The sequence below is a fragment of the Struthio camelus genome, chromosome 22, assembly GCF_040807025.1.
Source record: "Struthio camelus isolate bStrCam1 chromosome 22, bStrCam1.hap1, whole genome shotgun sequence".
NCBI lineage: Eukaryota > Metazoa > Chordata > Aves > Struthioniformes > Struthionidae > Struthio > Struthio camelus.
This window is the reverse complement of record NC_090963.1, coordinates 1,696,385-1,723,392: the sequence shown is the minus strand read 5'-3', so window position 1 is coordinate 1,723,392 and position 27,008 is coordinate 1,696,385. Positions and strand designations below refer to the sequence as shown.

The window sequence follows — 27,008 nt, the reverse complement described above, 5'->3', positions numbered from 1 at the left end:
TAGTTAGTTAACTTGAGACACTAGAAAGTGGATTTCTGAGACGTTCAGACCCCCCTCTGTGGCAATGAGCTCCCTCCTCTTCTGGAAACATGTCAATTTGAGCTTGGGTTGATTTTGTGAAATGTCACTTGTGATGCTGTGAGCAGCATGTGTGTTAGCGTGTTGATGCCGGAGCTATTGCTCTGCTGGATGAGCGTTGTATGTATAGCTACGTCTGCTTTGGTACAAGTGAGTCTTCTGTCCTGGTTGTGCTGAATTGGGCTGCTGGCCTAGGACCTGGGCTGCTTCCGAAGGGTGAGTGCTGGGCTGGGACTCGAAAGGTGGGTGTCGCTTCATGCCACACGCAGGGCTGAAGTTCTCAGGGTTGGCTCAGCATATTAGCAGAAGTATGATCCTTGCGGTGTAGCCAAAGACGGCGTTGCTTCAGTTTTCCTCTCTCCATCTTCCCTGACTTTTGGCAGCCTATGACCTATGGAGGCAGCATGGAAAGAGCAATTATTTGGAGGCAATAAGCAGCAATGGACTGGCAACCCCAGATCTGAGCTGCTGTTTCATGCTTCAGTGTTATGTACTTGACTGGATTGGAAAAACCTCCAAGTACAACACTTCTCAGCAAGGTGCAGACAGGTTTCTAGGGGGCTGCTTTTCGCAGCAACCCTAATGCATAGCCTCTGAGGGCTGCTGTTTAGTCAGTAGCTAACCACAGGTCCCTTCCCTGAAAACCAAACTTAGAGCTTGTCAAAAGGGTGGAACTGGAAAAATTTCCTTAATTCCGCAGAAATTTTAGGTAGATTTCTGTGCATGTTTTTGACTGAACTGCCGCCCTTTAGCTTAGATAGATCAAACTAAGTCCATATCCAAGCCACTAGAAAGAGCTTAGATATCTAAGCTAGATAGGGTTAGCTTAGATATCTAAGTAGCCCGTTCTGCCCCATCCCCTACAGTGTCGAAGTCTGCGTCTACGGGAGTCTTCAACTCATCTCAGCAACTGTTTAGCGATGAAGGAAGTAAAATGGTACCAGCTTTCTCATGGTTAAACATACCCGTTCACCTCAGTGACATGTGCTTTTCTCTCCCCTCTCCTGTACCTTGGAAGATTTCTCTCCAAAATATCAGAAGCAAGTGTAACTATGTACCAATCCCGTTTTAATCTGCCGCAAAATGTAATGAGTCTAGAGAGACAGCATGAGGCTACCGAAAATTAAAACCACCACTAGTATTTATGGGTCTAATGCTGCCTCAGCAGGTCCCTTTACGCAGCGCTGGAGCTGCTGCACGGCGCGGGCGCTGCGGGGAAACAGGTGGTGGTGCCTGTGCTCTCCCCCAGCTACAGGCGTGCGCTGCCTGACGGGGCCGGGACGGACATAATGGAGCGTTGTCCGTGTATCAATAGGCTTGGTGTAGGGGCTGTCAGTCGCGTGTTACTGGAAAAAAGCTGGAAGCTGGGGCAGAATAAACACTGAGGCGAAAGGCAGTCCTTGCTTGTATGTTCATCTTTGTGGAGATGGTTTGGAGACAGGAGATCAGTTCCTGAGGGTATTTACCGGCTGCTAGTACTTTTGCGTGGTTGGTTTTGCTTGGCTGCAGAACCCCCTCAGCTGGTTCGGTCGGAGCTGGCTGGCAGCGCTGAGCGCGTCGGGGCCGCGAGCTGTGCTGCCTGCCCCTCCTGGGCAGTCACCTGCGGCACGCGCGGTGGCTTTGTGCAGCGCTCCCGGCTCAGCCCCGCTGAGCCTCTGCGACGGGAGGAGGCAGCTCTGCGGCTGTGCGCTGCCCTGCTCCCTCCTGGCGCGAGCGGGGAGGGAAATCCTGGTGGCTGGGCAAGGGTGGAGCAGTTGGGCAGGAGGACTTTGGGTGCCACCTTCTCCATGACTCCTTCGCTTCTGCGTGGCGTGCTTCGTGGTGTGCCCGCGGTGCCTGGAGAGCGTCCCCAAGCAAAGGAGCTGCCTGGGGCCGGCTGTGACCCGCCACCGTACAGCCTGGGGCAGCGCTCGGGGGCTGAGGGACCCTGCTGGTGGGAGCTGCGGGAGCACAGCCTTGGCTGGCACAGAGAGCCTGTGGCCTCTGCGGGGTGCAGGGTGGGAGGATGGGGCCCTTGGAGGAAGGTGCTGCTGGGGCTCACAGCCCACCTTCCTGGCCAGCTCTGATAAGACTGCCAGTCCTTGGAAAGCATCTTCTGCCTTGGGTGGCCACATGCACTGCTGTCTAACGGTTAGGAGGGACGGGCAGCCTAGCTTCCCTTCCCAGGACTGGCTCTGTCCTGGCTCCTGGAGTCTGCAGGATGGTAGGAGCCTGCAGGACTCACTTGCTGAAGTGAGGGAGACCCAGCTGCACCAGCCTCTAGAGCAAAGGTCTCACCGCCTGCCTGTGCTTGCTCCCCCATGCAACTGGGTGGCAGCTGGACGTGTGCATGGGGCGAGCTGCAGACACAGCTTGGAGGTACAAGAGGTGACCAACGGGCAAAGGAATGGCTAGTAAGTGGCCTTTTCAACTGCGTTTTGCAGCTTCTCCCTGGCGCTGGTTGACTTGCGCCATGGAACAGGCTGATGCGATTTAGGTGAGCATTGTCCTACCCCACCCTGTCTAGGCGTACTGCGAAACCTTTTCCTCTGTCAATCCCTACTGCTCTAAAGGTGTCCAGGCTTCTCCCCCACCCCTTGCCACCCTCACTGGCTGCGACATGTGCCCAGACCTGTTACAGAGGGAAGTAGCTCTAGGCGTTATTCTCACCAAGTGGGGTGAGATTCTGTCTGAAATCATTTCATCCTTCCCCAGAGACTTGGCGTGAATTTTATCTAATCGCCATGGCAACAGATAAAAAAAGGTGTGAGCACATCTCCTTTTGCTGTGATAATTCAGATTTATATATTCAGATCAGATTGGAGTTAGAGATTTTAAAAGGAGCAGATGCAGCAGAAGGTGTGACTGCAAATAATGTGGCGAGAACGTTTGATGATCCTGCCCTTTAAGAGGGGAGAAAGCTTTCCTGCAGTTTTTTTGGAATATAATTATTCCATCAAATCCATTTTAACAAGGACTCATTATAGCCCTGATAATGCAGAGTCACGTTGGAGACAATCTCACACACATGCACACACACCAAAAAGGGACTAAAACAAGTAAATAAAATGCATGTGAGTAGCGAGGAGCGAGCGCTCTGTCCCTTCCAGATGCACCCACGGAACAACAGCCCAAGTCTCATAGGTCAGGCAAGGTTTAATTGAGATATAATTGCATTGGCCCAAATGCAGCCACAGCAGAGGACTGTCAGGTGTGCTTCCCCTGCTGCCACATGTTCCTCGTGCCTGTCTGTGCTGCAGCGTCCCTTGCGAAGTCTGTTTGCAGGATGCCACTTTAGAGATGCTTGAAACTAGCTCTTTGGACAGACGAGGCTGTCACGAAACCCCTTAGGGTCCTGTGTGACAAAACGCTTGTGATTAAAGGTCGGGAGAGCTGCAGATTTCTAGAGGTAGCTTTTCTGGGCACAGCTTTGGTTATTTTCCCCTTCCAGCTCGCGTTGTCGCCTGCCAGACGGGTGTGAGAGGCATAATTTTGCAGAGCAGGCTTGATCAGGCGATGCTACCAACGCTGTTCGTCTCCCATGCGGCAGGTCTCAAATGCCCCGTGCCCCAATGAAGCATTGCTCGAAACTGCCTGGGCCGTTCTGCGCTACAGCTATTTGTTGCTTCTGCTGTGCTGTTGTGGCTTCTGCAGGAGAGAAATGCTTCGGTTTGAGATCAGAGGAAGGAAGTCTGACTACTTTCTCTGAAGGGCAGACATGAAAGGACATGGTTGCCTGAGACGGAAAGGCGCTGTTGATCTAGCGTTTGGCATCCGAGTCCCACGTAATGGGCTTGCCCGGCTCCCAGCCCTGCAGGACGATGGAGCGCTAGCCAAACGTGGCATGACAAGCTCCAGGATGTGAAATACAGACAAGCCTCCTTGCTTGGAGCAGCCATCTCTGTGTACACGTAAGCGTAAATCTTTTGCCGCCCTGAGGAATAGCTGTGCTGTAGGGAATGGACAAATGGTGCAGTGAGCACAGGATGGATGGCTGTGGGTTTGGAGCAGACGTGGGAGGCACGTGGGCTGTAAATCTCTGCCTGACACCTTACCCCACACCCAGCAAGAGATGCATTTCATATTTTGTGCCGCTGGCCCTGCATCTGCCTCAGCTGCTGTGGGCTTGGGATTGGTGTCAAGCTTCAAGTGGCAGAGAGGTGAGAAGAGCGAGTGCAGGGCAAGCATTGCTGGGGTGAGAACCCAGGTCCCTGCTGTAGTAGGTGGCGTGCAAATTCAGGACATGGGCATATCTTACAGCTGAAGAGGCAAGAGGTGAATGTCTACGGGTGCAGTGGGAGGTACCTGAAAGCAAAGGGTGGCGAGCGTATCTGCTGTTTGCTTCATGAGTTACTTCACGGGGGAATGCCTGAGGAGGGTGCCTTTTCAGAGTCAACAGCTATGCCATCCATTGGATGCAAACTTTGAGCAACGATTCTGGCATGAGAATGAGGTGATCCATGTGCAACTGGTTTTAAGTGGAGAGAGCAGGGGAGGATGAGATCAGGAAGGGACACAAGGAAGAAAGTCTGCTACAGACAGTCACCAAGATATGTTGCACGGGCTCTGAGTCCCAGGGTGCCTCTGCACACTGTTACTGATTTTGTTCTGGTCACGCTCTGAATTGCAAATTCTGATTTTGCAGGGAACTAGTAGTAGGGGTGAAGAGCAGAGCCTTCAGGAGCAGCCCCTCTGGCACCCAGGACAAGGGGAGCTCCTGGGCAGGACAGGCTTGCAGGTGCAGCCAGCTGCTGATTAGCCTTTTGTGCTGTTGGGTGTCCTTTGCCTTTCGAGCAGGCTGGCTTTGCCTGGAGAAGCTCAGAGCCCCTTGGACTGTGCGCTGCGTATCCTTGAGAGATGTCTCTGAGGCAGCCCCTGAGAGAGGGCTAGAGGGTGCAGCTAGCAGTGGAGCTGAACGGTATAATGAAACCTGGTGCTACACGTGTGCTGTCTGTATCTTGCTGAACTTGTTGCTGCTCCTTATTGCCTGCATAAGTGGACTCAGGACGTACAGGTCCCTGCTAAATGACCTGGGCTCTGGTTCTGACTCTGTTGACAAGGTTTGTCAAGTTGTAATGCTTCCTTTTGTGCTTTTTTTAAACCTTTCCTGCTCAAGGAGGGCTGAAATCCTTTAAGGTATGAATCTCTTGAAGGTGCTGGACCAAGGAAAGGATGTGATGGATGGCAGCCCTGCGGGCAAGGGTGGTCTGTGTGCGCACACGGTGCAGGAATTGCACCCTTGCAGGGGCTGTGGGGACCTCCTAGCAAGGGGGATGGGGGAGGTGGTGCCAAATGGGCAGCTGCACTCTTGAGCCCTGGCCCTGTCCAAGTGCTGGTTTGGCTAAGGGTCCTCGCAAGGCAAACCTGCGTCCAGACTTCTCTGCAGGGCTTCCTGGTAAGGCTGGTACCAGCTTGATGGGCCTGGAAACCACTGAAATAGCTCTTTGAAAATGCCCACGCCAGCTCTGATAAATGTGTTCGGAGGGGAGAGGGTTTGCTTCACCAGCTGTTTGCTGGCGTGTTCAGAGCCTTCACTCTGCCTGAACGCCTTTTGTTTCCTTTTATACCTCATTTTTAATTGTCATCTCATGGAGTCAAGATGGTGCTGGCTCCCATCGTGCTCCCTCAAGATCTCCACGGCGAGCTGTGCCCGCTGAGGCAGCGGGGCAGTGATTGCTGCAGCAAAGCCCAGGGGTGGGGAAAGCTGCACAGGTCAAAACTTGCTTTGAAGCCACATGTTTCCATGAGCTTGAGCCACCTGCCCCTGGGGTCTCATGTTGGCCTGGGGAGAGAAGGCGCTGGGGTGCGTGCAGAGGGAGAGGAACCAGCATCGCGCTTAGCAGAGCCACAACCGTTCCTGCTGTGTGCCGTGGTCTCTGCACTGCCCACCAGAGAGGCAGTAGTGTGTGCGTGCGCAAGGAGCGTGGCCAGCCTTCGTTGTGCACGCCGGGGCTGGCACCCCTGCCCTCCGAGGGCCACTCTGGTGGCGGCGTGGGTGTGCGTTTTCCTCCCTCCTCCCTGCACACACGCGCAGATGCAGAAACAATCATGGTCATTATTCCTGCCATGGTGACAGTGGCAGAGATGCCAGCTTCCTCGCACAGGCTCTGCTTTATTTCATCTCCTCTGTTTTTCAAAGCCTCTTTCATTTTGTATGAGGAGACAGATGTGAAGGGCTGCAGGCTGATAAATTCTGCTGTCTTATGAAAAGAGAGGGTGGGTTTTTGTTGTGGTTGCTTCTCTTCCTCCCTCCCCAGCCCCCTTCCAGCCGAGCAGCAGCAGCCTTTTTAGTGAAAGGATGCTCCCTCCTCCTGGAGCTGCTCACTGTCTAACGGTGGTCTCTTTGGGGTGGGAAGGGCCAGGCTTCTGTGTAAACCTCCAGGATGATTAGTGGGTCTGAATTTCCTGATGTCCTGCCCAGGAGACCTCAGGGACGTGGGGGTAGGCCCCTCAATAGGGCAGAGTGAGCAGCGGTGCTGTTGATGCCTCTCAAACTCATCCTCAGTGCCTGGCACCGCTTCCCTGCGGAAGACCCAGAAACGAGGTTTGCTCAGGGAGGACCTGATCTCGGTTGGCTGAGCAGAGCCCAAAATGGAAGGGGCTGAGCCTTTGCCTGGGCCTACCACCCAGTCATCTCTGTTATTGCTCCTAGGAGCTGGTGTCCCTGCTGAGCTGGGCTCTCTGGGTTGCAGTTTGTGCCTCAGAGGACTCAGGCCGCTGTGGTTGCGGTCCATGCCGCCCAGGGGCTGGTGCTGGGCCCAGAGCCCGTGGCCAGGAAGGAGCAAGGAGAGCAATGCAACCTGCGCGGTGCTGGGGCAGCTACCGAAAGCAGGCGCTTGGCGCGTCCGGGAGCTGCGCGAGCCGGCTGGAGCGAGCGTGGCGGCGGAGGGGCTGGCGGAGCGCAGTGCTGCTCCAACACCTGCGCTGCAGGCGTACCTGCCGCCAGCCCTCGGCAGCGCTCCGTCACCTCCGCTGTGCTGGCCCGCCTGGTTCGCGGCGGGGTCCTCGCGCGGCTTCGCTTCCTCCTCTTCTGCGCTGCTGACGATATTTCTGGTTTAAAAATAAATTGCTCCGTCTTTAATTGCGGTTTAAATAACTGCTTCATTTTTATTTAAATGTGGCTCTGTAAGGCTTGGAGAACAATTAGGAGAAAATACAGGGCATTGCTCTGGTGCATGTGTTCAAGCATATAATTAATTTTTTTTATTATACTGATGTTTGCCGAATCTGGAAAAAGATCTTATTGTTCCTCGTGATTTAGTCACGCACCAGATCTACAAATACACCAGCCATTTCAGGACTCCATTTCATAAGTCATGAAGCCTCGGAGCTTGCATCGCCGAAGTTGGGCCCCCCTTTACCACTAGCGGTTGCCATTTGTGCTGTGGCACGGATGGGCAACGCGCCCCGGGCTGTGCTCCGGGCGGTCTGCTGCCTGGAAGTAGGGGAGATTGGCACCTTCCTTCCCCCAGCCCGCCGTTTCAAGATGGTCTGCAGGGGCTCGGCACCTCCCAGAGAGCAGGCTGGCGGGCCCAGCCTGCGTCCTTGCTGGGGTAGCATCCTCGCCCCCTTCCCAACGCTTCGGGTAACGGCACCTCTTGGCTGGAGGCTGACTTGCTGCCCCATGATCTTGTGCTTTTTGTAGATGCATGGTATTAGAAGGCTAATAAATGACTGGGGATGTCGGGTGAAATCTTTGAAAGGCTCTGTATGACCCGGGGACCTTTTCCACAAGTGAGCTAGCCATTCAGCAATATAAATCTCATTCAGAGTCGATAGGGATTAGGTTCCTAAGTGCCTGACACAGCTAAAGTGCTTCTGAAAATGTTGCTTGTTAGAGGGCTGCAGAGGGGAGCCGTATGTGGTCGGGATGGCTATAAGCTGCTCAGTCAAAGGTGCTTTACTTGGTGACAGAAGCCGCTTGGGGTAAACAAGCGGCTGGCCTTTTGGACTCCGGACAATTTTTTAACCGTTTATTAAAAGAACTATGCGCTCCTCTCAGAAATGAAATCTTAATAGCACACGTGGCATAGATTTTTCACAGATGGCAGCACTGCCAAAAGCAGGCGTTCGAGAAAGCATTCATCAAAAACATTCATTTTTTTCAAAAAGAAACTGACGTTTATAGAGTAGACAAATTTGGGACTCATTTGCTTTGCCTTTCAGTTTCTGGATTTTTAGAGGTCACGTTATTCTGCACCTCGGAGGGCTAGAGACTGGGGTTATTTTTAACCGAAACTGAGATTCCCTTGGTACGGCGAGCGGGGTACGCAGGGCCGGAGAGAAGCGGAGGCGGAAGGGGCTTCCCAGGGTCCCTCTGCCCGGCCGCTGGCCGCTTTGCTTTCGGCTCCTGCCTGGGCTGAGGCGGCTCCTCCTCGCAGCTGATGTGTTTCTGCATCTCTTGGGCGCTTGGGTTTGCTGCGCGTGCGCCCTGTCCCGAGCAGACCGTCCCCGTCACCTGGAGGCGAGGGGGCTGTCACCCCGCGCTGCTGGGCGAAGCGGTTTGCGCGGCAGCGGCGGGTGCCGGCCGGGCGCTGTAGTCCGGCCGCTATCAGGCAGAGGGCTCCCGCACGCTGCCGCTTCCCGGCAGGGAGAGCGGCCCCGGCGCGGGGCATGTCGCGAGGAACTGCCGGCCGCGGCCGAGAGGATGCTTTTGCAGTGTGTTTTTAAAAAGCCAGAAATTCCCTTAAGAGGGAGCAATTCATTCGCTGCTCATCTCCATTTCATCTGAAGGCTGCACCATGCTGGGTTTCAGCCTTGTTATGTTTTCTCCTGAGCAATACCTTTTATTTCTGCAGTGTTTAATATTCCTTTCTGGAGCCTCAGTTGCCTGCTCTGGGTCTTTCCGTTGAAAGCAGCTCTGCAATTATAAATTGCCTCGGCCGAGCTGTACCTGCTGTTTGTGAGCCGCAAGCGGCCGCCGCGTTTCACGTGCGCCCCTCCAGCTGCTCGGGCGCTGGGGTTGCTCCCCGGCCCCCTCGCCGCCGCGCCGTCTCCCTCGGGCCGCGACGGCCGCGCTGGCGCGGCGCTGTGCCGCCGGAGCGGGCTGCCGGGGCAGAGCTCCCGTTGCCCGAGCCAGCCGGGCGCTGCCGTTGCGCGAGGGAAAGGCAGAGAGAAAGGGGCTCGCCCCAAAACAGCGAGAGCCGCCTCGGGACGCGGCGCTGGGGCTAGGCAACCGTTTATCGCAGGGCCTGCGGGGAGGCTCGGGATGCTGAGCGGGGCAAGTTGGCGCTGTTGAAGCTTTGTGGAAAAGCTCCTCTCGGTTTTGCTTCTGCTCGGGAGATGCTTGCAGAGACTCGGTCAGGGCTCGGGGAGCCTGTTGCTGTTTGTTTCTTGCCATGCCGTGGCTGCTGGCCGTGCGACCTGCCTCTGGGTACCACAGGGGCTGGGACTGTCGGGTGGTGTATGTGTATTGCAAATACAAAATTACTGTCTCAAGCGTGCAGCAGGCGCAATACCCGCGCAGGGAATGGTTACGTGGCTTCTGCCGGGCACGTCCTTCCTGTGAGCTTGTCACGGCCTCCCCCTGCACAAACCCACTCGAACTGGCTCAGGGCAGCCAAGAAGTCCCGAGACGAACAGTTGAATCCTCTTTTGCTGCTCGACCTCAGGGTCCGCACCAGCCCCTTGTGCACAGAGGAGCGCCGGGGGAAGCTGGCAAACTGAACGGACCGTACCCAGCCTGGCAACGCTGGCGCCTCCCTCGTGCCAGCGGAGGGGAAGCGCAGATCCTCATCCCCCCGTTGCTGGGGAACGTTGGTCGTAGCAGAAATCAGAAACTTTGCGCGAGTTGTCGCTCAGCCTTCGCCAGACCCTGCTCAGACCCGGGCTGATTGCTCGTAGCTGCTTCTGTCTGCAAACCAGACCTCATTTGCATCTTGGAGGAACATTGTGCTGCAGGCAATGAAAACTGGTGACACCACTGGAAATTGCTTGTCGGATGTCATTTAACGTCCATTTGCCTTAGATCTCTTGCATTTTGTTTGCATTGTTATGCTATGGGCTTAATGGTATCATATGCCAAATGGATGCCTGTAATTGCGGTGCTTTGCGTAATGTCGCTGCTTCCTGAGCGGTTAGGAGCGTTAGCGTCTGTGCGTATCCCCATGCAAAAGCCGCCCAAAGATGTGAGTGCGTGCAAGAAGCCGGTTTTATATTTTCATGGGCTGCAGGAGATCACCACGCAAACTTCTCGTGCGTCCCCTGGGGTAGCTGCGCTACCCGCTGAGCGCAAAGGCGCGGGAAGCTTTTGCAGGGATTTGGTGCCAACCGACTGCCCTGCTAGGTGTGCCCGGGCGGCGCTGGCTGCCCTCAGCTCGGGCAAGCGGGGCAAAGCTCTTGCCCGTTGCCCTGCCTAAGGAGTAGCAGAGGAGCGGGGGAAGCGCTCACTTGGGAAGAGCAGCCGCGGCATCGGTGCGAGCCAGCGACAGCGCGCGCGTGCTGCGCGCTCGAGTAGCGTTCCTGAGGACGTGCTGGATCGGAGCGGCGGGCGCCTCTGCGCGTGCCAGCGCCGGCTCGCGTTGTGCGGTCTGGGGGAAACGAGGAGGAGCTCGCGGCACCGCACCTCCTCCTCCTTACGCCCTCCCGGGCCTGGCTTCTGTCGCCTGTGGCTGCTGGGTGGGAGGCTGCGGCTGCGGGACCGAGGTTTCTCTGAGCTGTGGGTAGCCTTGCTGCTCCTGCGATCAGCTCTCAGGCTGTGGGTTGTCGCGAAGCTGCGGCAGCCCTTGCTCTCTCAAAGGTATAATTGGCGACTCCCTCGCAGAGCCCTGCCAACTTAGGTGACACCTTAAGCAGCGAGGCACGTTCCCTGCTGCAAAGAGCTCACGGTCGCCGCGCTGCTCGGCAAACGCCGATAACGGCCCCGGACGCGGCAGCTCCGGCGTGGCCGTGGCACGGTGCCCGGGCCTCCCTCCCTGCTCGTGTCCCCCGTACCGCTGCCGCTCGGAGCGCGAGCCTTGCGGCTCCTTTCAGGGAGATTATCGCTCGCTTCTCCAGGTAAAGCCACGCTGCCTCTTGGCCTGCTTCCATGTACTTAGCGCTACCCAAGCTCTGCTACTGTATAATCGATCAGACATCCTGGCACGTCCCATTGTTTAAACAAGAGCTATGGATATTGCATACAATATATGTACAACATGCGCGTGATGGTGTCAAGAATTAACTTTGTAATCATCTCTGATCTGCCTTGGCAGAACTCTGGCATAACCTGTCGTGTTGTTTCGGGCGATTACGTGTGAGTTATAGTTACCTCCAGCCTGCCTTTCTGGATAAGATCGATTGCAGGCTTTGCAGCTCCGTTTGCAACAGCTCTATCAGGCTTCCTCCCTGCTGTCCAGCCGAGCCCAGAGCGGCCGCTTGGCTTCCCTGAGGCTCTGGGGCCGGAGAGCACTGGCTCTGATTTGCAGCTGGATAATGTTTCCTTGGATTTGGTGTGGGATCTCCTGCTTAAAGGTTAGGGAAGGACCCAAGGCGTAAGCCTCAAAGACGTCTGTAAAATACTTCCGTAGCATCTTTAGGTCAGCTTTTCAGACACCCAAGGGCAAGATGTAATCACAGATCTTCACGCACATACACACGCACAGAGCGGGCGAGAGCACTGCACGGGCATCAGTCCCTCCAGTAGCTTCTCTGAGCGTCTTTGGCTTCCTCTCTTTAGCACGTGTGCGGGAGAAGCAAGGAGGCAGTTGGAAGGAGCTGCTCGCGCTTGCCTTTCCTTGGAGGTGAGCGCGGCTACGCGCCTTGCCGGACAGCAGCGATGTTCGAGTCACCCGGCAGGCAGAGGGCACGGCTCCCTGGGAGCCCCTGGCCGCTTGGCAGCACGATATACGCTCTCCACCCGAGGCACTCGGAGCGTCGTGTTGATGTTTAAGCCCCCTGCTCTCCCAGTGAGAAGTGCTTTTTGCTTCCTGATAGATGGAGGGTGTAAAAGAGAACAGCCGTCGGAAAGGCGCACGGGTATGGAGCTCACGGAAAAGGCCCCGAACGCTGATTTCTGGTCACGCTGGTGACGATCCCGGTTGCAGGCACAGGCAGCCCTTTCCTGGCAGCCCTGGTGCACACCTTGTGCCTTTACTGGGCTGCGCGCACCTGGCAGCCTGACGTTAACGCACGGTCCGTGCTGGTCCCTGCTCCTGGGCTCGGCGTGTGATGCGGGTGGCTCTGCGGTGCGTCGGGGGGCCCCTCGGGGCTCCTCCGCCTTGGGCACCGAGCAGCCCGGGGGCTCGCTGCCCTGCGGGCTCACCTCTGAGCCGGGCCGGCTCCCTGCTCTGCTGCTCGTGCGGTCCAGTCTGGGTTTGGCACTCGCTCTTCCGTCTTTCACTGAGCATCGGCCTTGAGCTCTTGATCGCTATGGACTCGACTGCTTTTTTCTTAATAGTTGCTTGAGCGCAGGCATTTCTCTTTCCTGAAGGCAAGGAGTCTCTGGAGATCACAGTTTTGTTGCAGTCGATACCAGATTTGACCGAACGCCTATCTCCGCCTTCTTGGCAAGAGCATCTTGTAGCGCCGGTTTCCTGACAAAGGTGAACGGCTGAATTTCCACTTTATTCATTTATGTGTGTATACACATACGCAATCTCTGAAACAAAGAAGTTACGAATGATGAATTGCAGCTAATGCTGCTGTGTGATGGCGATAAGACCTTAATTGTTTGTTTGGGCAGCTTAAGTCAACACCAGCAGCCTGACGGAAAATAAAGCAGTAATTTAAATGTGTTTGCATGGGTCTCGTGGGCTGTGTGACCAAGCATGAACTTATGTCACCGGCTGGTGTGATTGTCATGCTCACGCATGGTTAAAGCAGGGCGCTTGGTACCACTCTTTACGTGCCACCTTAGATCTTGCCTGGGCCTGTGTTTCTGGGGGGAGCTGCCCTTTAATTTATTCCCTTCTGGCAGGTTTAGCACCTCTGCGCTGCCTCAGTCTCGGCACTTCGCTGCTATTATTTATGGTACAGGTAGGATGGCGTGCCGGGAACGAGCCCGTCCAGCCCGCTCTGACGCAGGCTGCGAAAGCTGCCGGGGCGCCCCGGTCCTGGGAGGGAGCGAGCGGGCGGGTGGGTGCCGGGTCCCCGCCGCGCGCCCCGTCCCGCGGGCAGGCAGGGCCTGGCGGGGGGACGCCGAAGGCCCCGGGGCGAGGCGGCAGAGCCCCTGCAGGTGGGGCCGGCATCAGCAAGGTGTTCAAAGCCTCCTGACGCTCGCCCGGTGGCGCGCGACCCGGCTGCCCCCTTGTACGGTACGGTCCTCGGCTCCCAGCGCCTCTCCCCATCTCCGCCGCCTAGACGTGTCCTGTGCGCTCCTGGGCACCTGCCTCTGGAAGCCTTGGTTTTAAGGGCGATCACAGAGGCACGTAATTTATGTGGAAGGGGGAGCTGGAAGCCCCCACCTCGCTTCCCTTTTGCCCTGCTAAATCTTTCATCTCCTGCTTCCACAGCCTTGTATCGGCCGTGCGCTCCTTTTTTCAAGCGTCCCTCCAGACAGCTGAGCCGAGATGCTGTCGGGGCGCTGGAGGTTATCTCTGGCGGTTTCCAGCCGCAAGCGAGAGGCAGCGAGGCCGGCAGATGTGTGCCCTGTAATTAGACCACTGAGCTGTTAGCGGGGAGGAGAGCGGCAGCCCGACGGAGAACAGCGCTGTCCTGGGTCGCTTGGCGGGTTGCCTTCCCGCGCAGTACGCTGCCGCCCTTGAGCTGGGCTGGCCAGCGCGTGGGAGAGGTCTCCAGCACGAGCCCCAGGCGGTCCGGGGGACGGGCTGTGCCCTGCGCTCCCGCCACCTGCACGTTAAGGGGGTGGCGGTGCCCTCCGTCCCCGTGCCACCCTGGGGACGGTCCGGCAGGCGAGACCCGGGCAGGGCGCACCTGGGACGGCCCAGCGTCGCACAGCGGCTCCTTTGTGGAAACGTAGCCTCTTGCTGTCTGATTTCTGTGGCTTTAAAAGGGCTCGCAGAAACCTCCTGTTTCTCATTTGGAGAGCTGGATATGCCCCAGAGGTTCTAGCCAGAGTTCGCAGTTGTGCAGCTTCTGCATTTAATTATAATGAACATTTCAGTTCTTTAATCTGTGTTTAAAATCGGGCAAAAACTCTCTTGTTCCAGTGCTGATCTCTCCTGTCTAAAGACACGGACACTTGGAGCATCTTCTTTCCCAAAGTACCTGCGGGACTCCCAAGTTGTTCCAAACGCGCTCAGCTGCGGCAGCAGCACCGCATGGCTTTTGCAGCCAGTAGTCGAACACGTTTTCACCACCCTCCCTTTGCAAGTGCCTTTTCAGACAGCGCTATTCCCTGAATAGTTGTATTGGTCTGCGCTTTTTTTTTCCCTTCCTAAAGATACAGATTCAGCAACTGCTGCTCGTTAGTCACGTATCTACTTTCTCGTTGGTATGAACAAGAACAAAACTGGTCTTGCTGAAATCTGGAAACACCGAAGCAGGCCATGCTGGAGAGGGGTTCGTTTCAGTCCAAGCTTTTTCTGCAGCACCTCTGAATAGGGGTGTTTTTGAGAAGGAGGGCACTGTAGAGGACGTAGACTGGTGAATGCAAGGGTCAAAAGGTGGATCCGTGGCAGCTCATTGTAGTCCAAGAAAAGCTTTTGCATCCTGCATTGCCAACGTGTATTTAGACTGCAGCGTAAAGGGGAAAAATGCACATAGTATCGACCGATGCACTTTTTATCTTCTTTATGGCTTATAATGCTGTGGCTGGTTTTTTAAAAAACACTAAAAGCACAAGCATTAAAGCAATTTTCCAGAGTAATATAGCAAGAGGTCTACAAAAGCTCTGCAGCGTTTGATAATAGTTGCCATCTTCGGCTGAAGATAATGATGCTAACAAATGTAATGGGAGTAATGAGTGGAGATTCAAAAAGCAGCTTTTGTTTAATTTTTTTGTCATGCAAATGAGTTTGGGAATAAAGAAGGAGAGCAGAAAATAATGAAAACTTGATTTGAAACGAGTCTTAATCCTTGCAGCCAACTGTTGGGGGGTAGGAGGGAAGGAAAAGGGGAGGGGAGGCTGGGCTTTGTTTCAGAGCTGAGCAAGGTAGCGCTGTGAAATTAAACGATCCTGGGAGGGGAATTGTTTAGATGGGTAGGAGGAGAGAGTCAAACCAAGTATGAAATAGTGTTCCTGTCTCGGCTTCGATGTGCAGATGGGATGGGCTGGAAACAGCTGGGTCCCAGGGAGGAGAAGTGCAAGGCTGTAGTTGCCTTTGGTCCTCACTGCTGAAGGATAGATCCGTGTCGGTGCAGAACGTGACCTCTTCTGTCCTTCAGAGAAGACGGGCTACTGCAGTTAACGGCCGAGCTCCTCGTAGGCAATGCTTTGCGCTGATTGCTGCGTCCTGCCGCTCGGGCAAGTCGCTTTGGAGCAAAGCAAGAAGTTCCTTCTTTTTCCTGCTAGGAGGCTGGAAGTACTTTGCTTTCTGCTTCTGCAACACCTTCCACTTTAAAATGATGCAGGCTGAATTCAACCTTGTGGCAGCCCAGTGACTCCCTCTGCCCATCAGAACAAGCAAATTTGCTCCCAGCCAAAGTGATAGGTAGGAGGTTGGCAAACAAGCATGCTTGTGATGAGGACGGGCACTTATGCATGTGCAGAAAATTCAGGTCTGTCAGTTTGTGTCAGCTTGCCTCGCACGGAGTGTTTAATCTCATAACCCTTGGCCAAGAAACGCATTAAGAGATCTGCAGCAAGTAGGAGCTAAAGAACCGAGCGATGCCGGTGCCTGCTCCTCTGCTGTTAATCTGCCCACAAAGGGATGGGAAAGGGGCAGTGGGAGGAAGCACAAGTAAAACCAGGTATCGCCTGCAGGAGGGCTGTAGGAAGTGGAGCTGCTAACTGCAATGAATTGGAGGAACTGAATAACACCTCTGCCTTTTCAACAGGCTCATCTTAAGTGGCTTAAACTGTGTCTGAGAACCTCATTCCCCCTTCGGAACGGGCCTCTAGAAGTACCGGGAGTGAGGTGTGACCCCGACGCCAATATTGGACTAAGGCGATGCGGTTGCACTGGAGCACGAGCCCGCTTCCCAGGCGGTCGGGAACCTGAGCTGGACTGTGCTTTGTCAGTGAGCAGATGGTGGTCACGGTTACTTGAATGTCCTTGGGCACAAAAAGCAATCTCCCCAGCCCTGGGGGATGGGGCACGTCTGTCCCCTTTCGATGCTTAGCCTGACCCAGCTGCCTGGCGGGGCAGGATGGGATCCGCTGCTGATTGCCTTGACCCAGGTCTCGGTGAAACCAGAGCTTGATTAGATGGATTTGGGCTGCTCTGAGGCTCCTCTCCCCCCGCCGAGGAGAGGGCCACCTTTGGCCACGTGCCCTCCACAGCATACTCTCTCCCTGCACGTTGGACTTCATTCCTGTGATAGCTGGTTTTAATTTTATTGTTCAAGTTTCTCTCAAGCTTCTCCCTTCCCCGTGGTACCTGCTCCTGGCTGCACACCAGCAGCCTTTTTGCATTGCTGCCTTTGACAATCTGCGTGTGTCGGGGTGGAGGAACACGCTGGCCGCTGGAAGAGCGCGGGGACCGAGGAAGCGTAGCGTGCCCTTTACGAGCGCAGACGTGCCAGCAGGCAGGCGTCTTCTCTTGTCCGAGTAGCTGAAGAAGCCCCGGGAGCACTGAGCAGCTCCGTAGTCACTAGCCTCACCGCAAAACCGAGTCAGTGTTACTTGGAAAGGAGAATAACGCTTGGGGTTGGTTTTTTTTTAAACTTAACTCCCTGGAACACGCGAGTTTCCTCTTGGGGCTCTCAGGAAAGCAGAGATGTTCAGCCTGCGATCGCTGCCTGGATCACAGGGAGGGCAAAGCGATGTGGCTCCAGGCCGAATGCGACATCTTGAAGGAACAGGCCATGCTGTAAAAATGAGAGACCTTCATGTTCTTGTCTCCTTCCTTTTCTTGGAAGGGTAAAGATGTGAGTTATAGCATCTGGCTGTGCAATTTACAGCTTTTAATTAATCTGAAATTTCAACATAGATTTTTATGATAAGCAGGGGCACCTCTGCAAGCTGGGAGGGAACCTTAATGATGATCAAAGATGAATCTGCCCGATGAAATATCAATGCAATAAACAAGGCCGTATAAAACAGAAATGCAAAATAATAATAAAAAAATGCCTAAGACAGCAAAGCCACGATCTATGAATGAGATCTCATTTTGGAGCTTTTCCTTGTTCCAGCAAGAGCTGTCCCTACCTGTAGATATTTGTCAACTGCTCATCACTGTGATATCTGGGCTAATACAGCAGCTGTCCCTTTTAACAATTTGTTAGCTCTGCAGAGATTATAGCAAGCCTGTTTTTTGCTTTAGCATCTAATAACGATGAAAAGTGAGTATCAGGACCTTAGCTGTCAGTGTGTTTTGATACTCCATCCACCATTGAAGGGCTGTTAGGCCAAAGGAAGGAGAGGTCTGTCGAGTGAGCCAGGCTGGTCCAGTGCAGACTTGAAACCTTGGATCTGGGTGGTTACTAAAATAAAAAGTTCTCATTTTGGTTTCTGTCACAACCAAACTGCTTATAATCTGATTTACCCTTCCTTGCTGACCTCTGGGCCCCGAGCAGAGTAACTGACTGCACGTGCACGTGCGCGGCGGGGTCTGTCTGCTTTCTAGGAGCTAAGCTGATTTGGGAGCAAGCCTCATTTCCTAAAGAAGCAAGCAGCGCTCGTGCCCTCAGTCTGGAGGTGTGCTGGTGAGTGCGTGTTATCCCTTGTACAAGCTGGCTGATTTCTGTTCTCCCTGAGTTCACGGCCAAAGCCAGCCTTCCTGCAAGTCTGCGCAGCCAGCCGTGAGCCTTGGCCTGGGCCGGCCGTAGTTAGAGCGTGCGGTGCAAGGTCAGCGAGCGCCAGCAGGGTGACGTTTCTCGCCTGGAGCAGAGGGACCAGGGACAGAGGAGAGTGGTCCGAGCTAGAAATGTCATTCGGCACGTAGCCCCCTTCCTGGTCTCCTCAAGTGGGGCTCATCTGCGAATGCTGTTTGCCACCGCGTGAAGTTACTCCTGTGTCCTCGCCCCTCTTTCAGACTGCTCTATACTTAACTGCTCTATGCTCTGAGCATGCTCTGTACTTAACGAGGTAGCGATTAGGCAAGTTTTCTTGCACAATTGGGATGGCGCTGCTGCCTTATGTGCTCGAATGCCTCTCGAATTCGTCGTGCTGAGCGTTGTGGCACAAAACGGGGAGCGCTGCTTTGTACGTACCGCTTGTAACGTGCAGTGCTCGGGTTTCCTTGGTGAAAGGCACGCTGCTTTGCGGCCACCGGCTCATGGGACTCGTCTGGGCCTGGGCAGCGGCGTGGAGCCAGAGGTGGGTCCCAGCCCATCGAGCACACGCCGGTGGCCACCCGCTGCTGTAAAACCGCACGTGCGTGCACAGGGCTCAGCTGAGTCTCAGCCTGCTGTGATTTCTGTGTCTGGTTTATGGGGCTCCCTGCGCTGAACAGGCCTCCGAGAAGGTTGACCGAGCTGGAAATGGCTTAATTTGCCCAGCGGCATGAGCAAGCGCATTAGAAATGTGCTGACATCTACCTTGTTTGTTTATGTGTGCAAACCCTAACTACTGCACGGATGGTGGGCTGCAGAGCGAGCACCCGCCGTGTGCCCGGGCTCACCTACGCGGGTGCAGCTGGGGCTCGGTGGCCCCCTCACCCCGTGGCCACTCGGTGCTGTGCAGCTCTTGTGCCGGGGTATGGTCGTGCAAACGGGTGCTCGCGGGGCTCAGGCCCCCCTGCCCATGCTTGCACCCACCCTCGGGCAGCTCCGGCAGTTTAATGCATCTGTTGGTGCACACAGCTCAGGTTCAGTCCTTGCAGGTGACCGGTTTTGAGCGCTGTTGGTTGCAAAAGCCTGACAGAGGGATGGGCACTGCAAACGGCACCGTACTGCTTGTGCCCTTCTGCGGGGGTCCAGCAAGCCCCACGTGGCTGCCGGGGTCCAGGAAGCTGAGAGGAGGCAACAGGATGTTGAGGTTATAGAACTGCTTTGGTCAGAAAGCTCAAAACGAGGCTTGTGCTGTTCTTTTTTTCCTTCCGTTGCTTTCAGAATGGTATATAATCCTCTGTTTTCCTTCTTCAGCCACCTAAACTCTGGAAAATTGCAATAATGAGGGGTAATGATACAGTATGGGGAGTAGGCTTCCATTTAAAGTCTTTTAAAAGCGTATAAACAGAAGCAGAAAACACTTATTTACAAATATTTTCTTAAAAAAAAAAAAGAGGGAGGGAGGAAACAAGCTCTTTTTGTCTCAGTTGGACAAATCCTTTCTTTTTTGTGAGCTTTTCTGCCTGCTGATAGCCTGTGAGAGAGGAAGAAGGCAGCTCAGCGTGCGTGTGGCCAGCCCCTTCTTCCGTGCTGCGGGATCAAATCCCCCGCTTGCCCTGGGGCAGGGAGAGGCGTGCGGGCGCGCAGGCGTGCGAGGGATGCAGCCCGGCCGCGTTGCCCGTGCCTGCCCCAACGAGGGGGTTTTGCTTGTGTTTTGCCAGCCTGATCTGCCGAGAGGAGCGTTACAGGTTAAGAAACGGACGCCGCTCAGCAGCGCGTGTTAGGGCCGCGCCGCGGGAGGCATCGTGGACCTGATGAGGCTGAGCTGCCTCGGGAGAAGCCCTTTGCGCGGAGCTGTCCGTTTCATCCGCGGAGCACGTGCATCCGGCGCTCGGTGCAGCTTGTAGCCTTGCCGGCGGTTCAGAGGTGGAAGCGGGGTCCTGTGCGGGGATTTGTCCTTCGCTGCGAGCCCCTGGCTCTGGCCACGGGTGCTGCAGTGGCGGCGTGCTCCCTCTGCTCCTGCGGCTGCTGCTGGGGAGCCGGAGACGCGCGGTCCTCAGGCTGCGCGATTGGTCCTGGGTTCACGGCCCCTCGCTGGAGGAAGGGCTGAGGGTTTCGGCAACAATCGATTGGCCTTGCGTGTTTGGAAGCTGTGGAAGTGGGTCAGGCTGGGGTGAAGGGAAAACACCAGTGGAGCTGTTTGGGGAAGGAAGAATCGCTGTTTTGCACCATCAGCCAGAAACAACCTTTTGCTCTGCGGACACCCTGGACCTAGTCTTAGTAGAGCTGCTTCTAAACGGACGTCCGTCCTCCCTCCGACATCATCTCCCTGCTCGGGCGCAGCGGCCTGTCCGGTGGCGCCTCCGGAGCGGGTTCCCCGTGGCGTGCAAATCTCATTTGAAATGCAAGTGAGGGGCAAGGCAGGAATTTGCTTTTAACATCAATATTCAGAAATAGTGCATGTAAATAATTGATCAGGCCTGGGAGTTGGGGCCTGTCTGTCTGTCAGAGCGAAGCGGAGGTGACAGGGAGACAGGCTGGGGTGGGGGGAGACTCCTGCCCCTCCTGGGGGACGCCGTCAAAAAAGGCACGCACGCGGTGGGCTCTCGCTTGCGTCTTTGCAAAGGCTCCAGGGCTGCCGTCAGCTGCCGGTGGCGGGCTGGGGACCTCGCCCCTGGCCTCGAGCAGGTCCGTCTGTCCAGCGTGGTCTGGGGCAGGGCAGCAGCGCTGCTGGGCCCATGTGCCGTGGGGCAGCAGCTGCCACCAGGTACTTGCTGGTGTCCTGCTAGGCTGCGGTGACAAAGCCGTTGTTGACTCGATGTTTTAGGTGAAAAATAATCCGTCAGCAGGATTTGCCTGACCTTAAATCATCTCTCGCATCAAGAGCTTAACCCCCATTGCTCTCTTCCTGGGTCAAAGTCTCCTCCTTCCCCCAAGTCAACGTGAGTGTGCTTTTATTTTGCTCTCTTTTCAATATCTTTTTCTCCTCCTTTGGGGTACCCTCTGTCTTGCGGATGGAAGCGCAGGTTCTGTCCTCTTCCAAGCAGGCAGAGGCTGCCGTGTTTTCTTTCAAACACTAGCAATTAGGCCAGATTAGCTGGCTCCCTGATGATGACGTGCTGTGCAATATTGTTAAAATGCTTTCGGTGGCCGGCACGTGTTCCCCAAGAAGTGCGGGTGCTGCAGGACTTGGGCTGGAGGCTGCACCTCTGCAGCAGTTTTAGCCTGCGCCGGTGCCCTGAGGGGGCCGTGGGCGCTGGGCTCCATGTCCTCCCCTGGGCCAGGGAGGGGGTCAGGGCCGCTGCTGCGCCGCGCCAAGGCATTAACCATCGTTTGCTTCGACCGGTCGGCTCTGGAGCACGGTTTGCTTCAAGTCCTGTCTGCAGCTTAGGTTGCCCGAGAGCCTGAGCCCGCAGCTGAGCTGCTCCCCCCCGCAGCAGCTCCTGGGGTCAGCCGAGGCGGTCTCGGCGGCTTGCAATAGTGCTGGGTCGCGCGAGGGAACGCGGTGCCCCTGCCGTGGAGACGGCGGCGCTGGGACTGCCGCGGCTGCCTGAGCTGGAGCGGGTCCAGGCTGCGCAGGGGCCCTTCCGCGCCTCCGAGGCCCTCGGTACCCCGCGCGCGGGGCCGGCGGCGGCGCCTGGCGAGGCAGGCACGCGTCGCTCCGGAGAGGCGCTCGGCTTCGCCGGGGCGCGCGGGCGGCTGGCGGAGTCGCGCTGGGCGCTTGGCGCGGGGACGAGGGTGGGAGGTGCGGGAAGGGAAGCGTGTCCGGGGTTAAGTGAGGTTTTGTTGCTCAAATACACAGACAGTGTTTCCTTTTCCTCTGAAAACATTTACATAAGGTATTTACAGAGCTTATAATCTGCCAGTGCGTTTTGTGGTGTGCGGCGCAAACGCCTCAGTCCGACTGCATTATCATTTATGCAAATGTAATTATGGTGGGGAGAGCACCTGCTGGGCTTGACCCTCGGATCCCCGCGCTGGAGGGCAGGGAGCGGGCTCCCGCGGGCGCCGGGCCACCTCTCTGCTCCCACGTGGGTGCTACCGGGAGGTCGTCCCTTGTGGCATGGCCCTGCCTTGTCTGAAACGAGGAGGGTCTTCAGGCAGGTCCGGCGGAGGCCTAAAAAAACGGCCAAATTCCACTGTTCTGGGTTTCTTGGGAAAACATTCTCAAGATTCGCTTCTCTGGTGTTTTTCTAGGGGTGTGCTGAAAACCAGCCCCTATGCAACGTGTCAGGCGTCATCCCCACCATGCCCCCGTTGGGACGGGAGGCTGGCGAGCGGGGCGGGCAGCCCCTGCCGTTCTGAGCCCTGCGGCGCAGCAGGGCCGTGCGCGTCCCCCTTGAAAGCCTCCAGCCCTTGCCGCAGGAAGCGGGGAAAGACGGACCTCCCCCAGCCGAAAGCGAAGAGGAGGAGAGAGGACGGCCGTGCCCCTGCCGCGCAGCCCCGAACGCGAGGGAGGAGCGGGCTCTGAGCTGCCTGCCGTTCCCTCTGAGCCGCTCCGCAGAGCAGCCTCGCCGCGGGGCGAGCGAGCTACAGCAGGAGGGTTTCAAGTTGTGACCTTAGCAAATGTATTAGACGGGAGAAAAGAGCTTTTTTTCCCTTTCCCCCGCTACGGCGTCAGCATAGCCGTGGCTTTTAAAGCACGTTAGGCAGGCTTGTCATCCAAGATAAAACGTTATTAAGATTAAATGCTACATAAGGAACGGTAGGGCCCTTCGCACTGCTGCGCTCCCGAGCGGCCGGCTGGATGCATCGCCGGCAGCGGCGCTGCAGCCGGAGCCCCCCGTGCTGGCCAGCCCCACGCCGGCTCCTCAGGAGCCGGGGGCTACGCTGGGATTTGCTGGGACCTAGAGGCTGCCGTGCGGTGCGGGGCCGAGCGGCTGCAGGGCGGCCGTGCCCGGCGCGGGGTGGCGGAGCGCGGGGGCGCGGGCGCGAGCGTCAGAGCAGCGAGGGCCTGCGCGGAGCTGACAGCGAGCATGTGGGAGGCCGAAGGGCCTTCCCGCGGCCCCTCCTTCACGGATCACGGGAGTCATCAGCTGCCTCCGTCTCCTCTGGCTTTGGTTGGCGTTGCAGCAGCAGCCGAACGGCCCCGACTCCCAAAGTCATTATCTTCCCATATGCTGCCAGTCGCTCTCGCTGAGGGTTTCGCTTCTCCTCCCGCCTCTCTCTCCTGGGCTATTTGGTCTCAACTACTCCTGGCAGCAGCAGGCGGAGGTGCCCGGGGCGGGAGGCACCGCCGGGCTGCCGCAGGCACGGCTGGGCAGGGTGGCCCCGGGCTGCCTAGGCGCGCCGGCCCTGGCCGTGAGCAGCTCCGTCCTCTCGGCCCGGGCGGCTGCGCGTGCCTCTTGCCGCTGCGCGCGCCCGAGCGCCGCACGGCTGTCTACAACCGCGCCGGGAAGGAAAACGGCGGTATTGCTCGCACAGCGTGCTCTTGTCCCGGCCTGCTTGTTTGTAACCAGCCTGGAGCCCCCGCTCGGGGAGGGTGAAACCGGCCGAGCCTAGCTGACAGCACGTCGATAGCGTTAATGTACTCCAGCCTCGGCTCGCGTCTGCGGGAGGTCTCCCCCTGCCCCTTGCTGCCGCTTCTGCGATGCTGGACGCTTGCGCAGCGTGGCTGCGACGTTGGTGTGCTGCTGTGGGCGGGCAGGGAGACGCGCGAGGCCTCTTAGCAAGGGTTCCTTGGGGTGCGAAGCGCTCCCCACGTCTGCTTTGCTCAGGGAGAGGTGGCCGAGTGCTGACGTTGGCCTCCGCGCCGCCCTTGAGCTTGCCGGCGCTGCCGCATACTCTTGCTCGCGTATCCTCCATCCTGCGCCATGATCTGCTGCCCTCAAGTCCAGCAGATGTGGAAGGTTCCTGCTTATGTGGGGCAGGTTGGGAGGCAGAAGTGGGATCTTTCTGAGAAACTAGGCCTAGTAAAACCCCAGCAAGACTCAATCCCTCTCCGTTTCTTCTTTCTGATGTGTTTGGGAGCCTTTTACTCAGCTTGGTTTGTCCCTTGGAGCTTCTCTTGAGGTCTGTGGACCCATCTGCCAGTGACAGGGACATCCCTAAAGATGACTTGAAGAGGGTATTGCTCCAGCACGTGGCCCTGCTTGCGCTGCGCTTCCTCTGCCGCTACAGAGGGAGAGGGCAAGAGGCGTCTCGCCTCGGCTCCGGCAGGGCTGGAGCGAAGGAGGGACCCTGCGGACCCCGCGCAAACAGAACACGGAGAGGGAAGAGCTGCTTTGACCTGACGCTAAGGAAGGAACAAAAAGAGGGAAGAAAGAGAAGAAAGAGGCGCGTGTGCTGTAGTTACAAGGCTGGCTAATCCCACCGTTGAGCCTGGCGAGTGCTGTAGCTGGAACATTAACTTGTCCTGAGCGTGTTCGGCTTGTAACAGGGATGAATGTAAAAGCAGTGCTGTTAGCAGCCTTATTAAAGGCTTGGAGCTCAGTCAATATGTGTGCGTCCCAGGTGGCTTAGTGCTGTAATTCCTAAAGCTTCACAGCTCTTTGCCAGCACTTCTTGCTTTGAGGTGTTTCCTATGTCATTTAAACCCCCAGCTCTTCCCCACCCGCTTCGTTGTCCTGTTTTTGTCCCCTGTGTGGGGACAGGATGGATAAGGTACCTGGGCAGGGCACGAGAAACCCGGCTGGGCACCATGAGCTGGTGCCGTGGGGCCTGCCCAGCCCGCGTGCTGGGTTCAGCGAGCGCGGCTCACGGGCGCGTGTCGCCCTCGCAGCCCGGAGCGAGGGCATGCCGGCGCAGGCCTGTCGCACGAGCTTGGAAATCACCGCGTTTGGCAGTGCCGCGGTTGCCGTATGCTGTCGCGGCAGCTGGAGCCGGTGGCTCTGGGGAAGCGCCCGCGGTGCCGCTGCAGTTTCCATCATCGGTCCCTCCCTCAGGGTGTAAAGTAGGGCCGGGACTCGTGGTCCTGACCCCCTGCCATGCAAAGCCCCGTTTGATGGACGAGCCTGCGTGATTAAGCCATAAACCGATCGTGCAACCTTTGGTCGCTGTGCGATTTATGAAGCTGCCAGAGTGCACATGATTGAACGTGCGACGCTGAATGCCTGACTCGCATCTGCTGTGTCTGCTCTGGTTAGCAAATATTTGCAGGCAGGACGAGATAATCCCTTTTGATATAGGTATTTACCGATCACATTCAGCTTCCCTCTGATTCCCTGCCCGCCAGGTGGACAGGGCTGCGCGGTCCCTGCGTGCCTGGGAGGGCCCCGCCACGCAAGGAGCCACGCTTACAGGTTCGGTACTGGGGTGTTGGGGGACTCTCACTGCACGCTCAAGGCTCGGTGCAGGTTCCCATGGGCTTTCACCGTCTGTTGTCCAGGGGTTTTTCCTGCTCTCCTGTACTTTTCAAACCCCAAACCTCCGTATAGTGCTGAGGGATGATCCCGTGTGCTGGTAAAACTGCTTTGCCCCCTGCAACAAGCTCTGCTTCGGTGGTGTGTTCCTGCCTGCTCTTCCGCCGCTGTTTGGGAGAGCGGCAGAGCTATCTGTCACCCTCTCACGAGGAGCCCAGTGGCTTGGTCCCTGTCACAAGGCTTAAGGCCTGCATCTGTATGCCAGGGCAGCGGTAGCATGCAAGAGTCCCGCCTGGGTGTTTTCCTAGCAATGTGTGCAATATAAGGAGTGATTCTGTATTTCTTTTTAAGAGCAAAACAGTATATGAGGATCAAGAAAAAGAGAAATCCTGCTCCCTGTATTGCAGAGTTGCTAGACTGTCCCTGGGCTTGAGCCTTGCTGATGGCACGTGCAGCTCTGCCCAGCCTTCTCCCGGGGCAGAGGCGTCCTGCACTGCAGGGTCTGCCCGGAGCTGCTCCCTGCTGCGGCCGGCCGGAGGGATGCCCAGGACCAAGGCGAGAACCAAATGCTGGTCCTGAAAGGGATAAATGATTATTGTTGTTGTGGGAATAGCTGCTCCATTAACACTAAAAGGCCTTAATGGTGCAGGCAGTCACAGTACTAGGCATGCTATTCTCTTAAGTAATGGGTTTTTTTTTAACCTGGAGATGTCCCTTAGAAGCTAACAAAAACGTGCAGTAGCCTAGACTGCCTTAGCTGTGCAACGTTTCTGTTTGCCCTTCCGCCAGCCGGAGTCACAGGCGCGCGTAAAAGCCCGCGAAGGTGGGAGCCCCCTTTCCGCCCGCCCGCCCGAGTTTCGGGGCAGGGGAGAAGGTTTGCACGTGACACGGAGCTTGGCTGGAGCCGGCGAGGGAGGGCCGTGGCTCTGGGGGCTGGCTGCGCCCCCGCAGCTGCTGCCGCGGCGCCGGTCGAGGGGTAGCCGCTCTGGGCTGAGTGGGCTAATCTGTGCCGCGGCCCAGGGCCTGCTTGCGTTAGTTTTGCCCGATCAAATTAGACTGCCAGACAGCAGATCGGATTAAAGCAGGGGAGGCGTCCGGCACGCCACCCCCCGCTGCCCCCGACCTGGCTAGCTGGGGTGCCGGCCCCGTGGCTGGCCGGCCGGACGGTCCCTCCGCCGCTTGTCCCCGAAGCGGAGCAATGATCCTTCCTGGAGGGCGGGCGGGCGGGCGGCAAAGCCCCCGTCCCGTGCAGGTGCATCGCTGCGGCCAGCCCGCGCCGAGGCCAGCGCTGAGCTGCCTTGCCGCCCCCGTTACTTTAATTTCCTTTCCTCGCTCTCACGTGCAGGGCAGACCCAGCTGCAAGCGTTGGCAAGAGGCTTGGGTTTTGTGCGCCCTGAATAGCGGATTATGCAGTTCTTAATCCGGTTGTGTGTTTGGAGGCCCGGCGCTGGGTTTTGACCAAAGATACGCGCAATGGGATTTGGACTGCCTTGAAATGTAATTACTAGCAGAGGTGATCGATCGGGCTATTGATTAACTGCTATTGATTAGCCTTACGTGACTCTGAGACAGCTAGGCTGCAGTCTGCACATAATCCAGCAGTAATTACTTCATCTTGCCGTGAGATCAGTTTCTATTAAAAGATGCGTGTGCACGTAGGGCTGCAACTAGCTGTTTTTATTTATGAAATCGCAGCAGTGCCGCTGGACTCTTTCCTGAGGAGCCCTGGCTGCTCTTGCTGCTTGCTCTGAAGTTATTTATTTGCTCGTGAAAGTAGCTGGTGGCGGGGAGCGAGAGAGGTTGGAGGAGAAAAACGGTTCGCAGCCGGGCAGCAGCCCTTGCCCGGAGGCAGCCTGGACCGGCGAGGCCGAGGGGCGCCTCGGCCGCGCGGGATTGCTT

At 56.8% G+C, this 27,008-nt stretch overlaps 1 protein-coding gene across 2 annotated transcripts in view; it reads left to right on the top strand.

Annotated features, from left to right (window-relative positions):
- Nucleotides 1–27,008, top strand: part of DSCAML1 (DS cell adhesion molecule like 1) — a 113,224-nt gene that overhangs the window by 20,360 nt on the left and 65,856 nt on the right. The gene's annotated exons all lie outside the window — the stretch shown is intronic.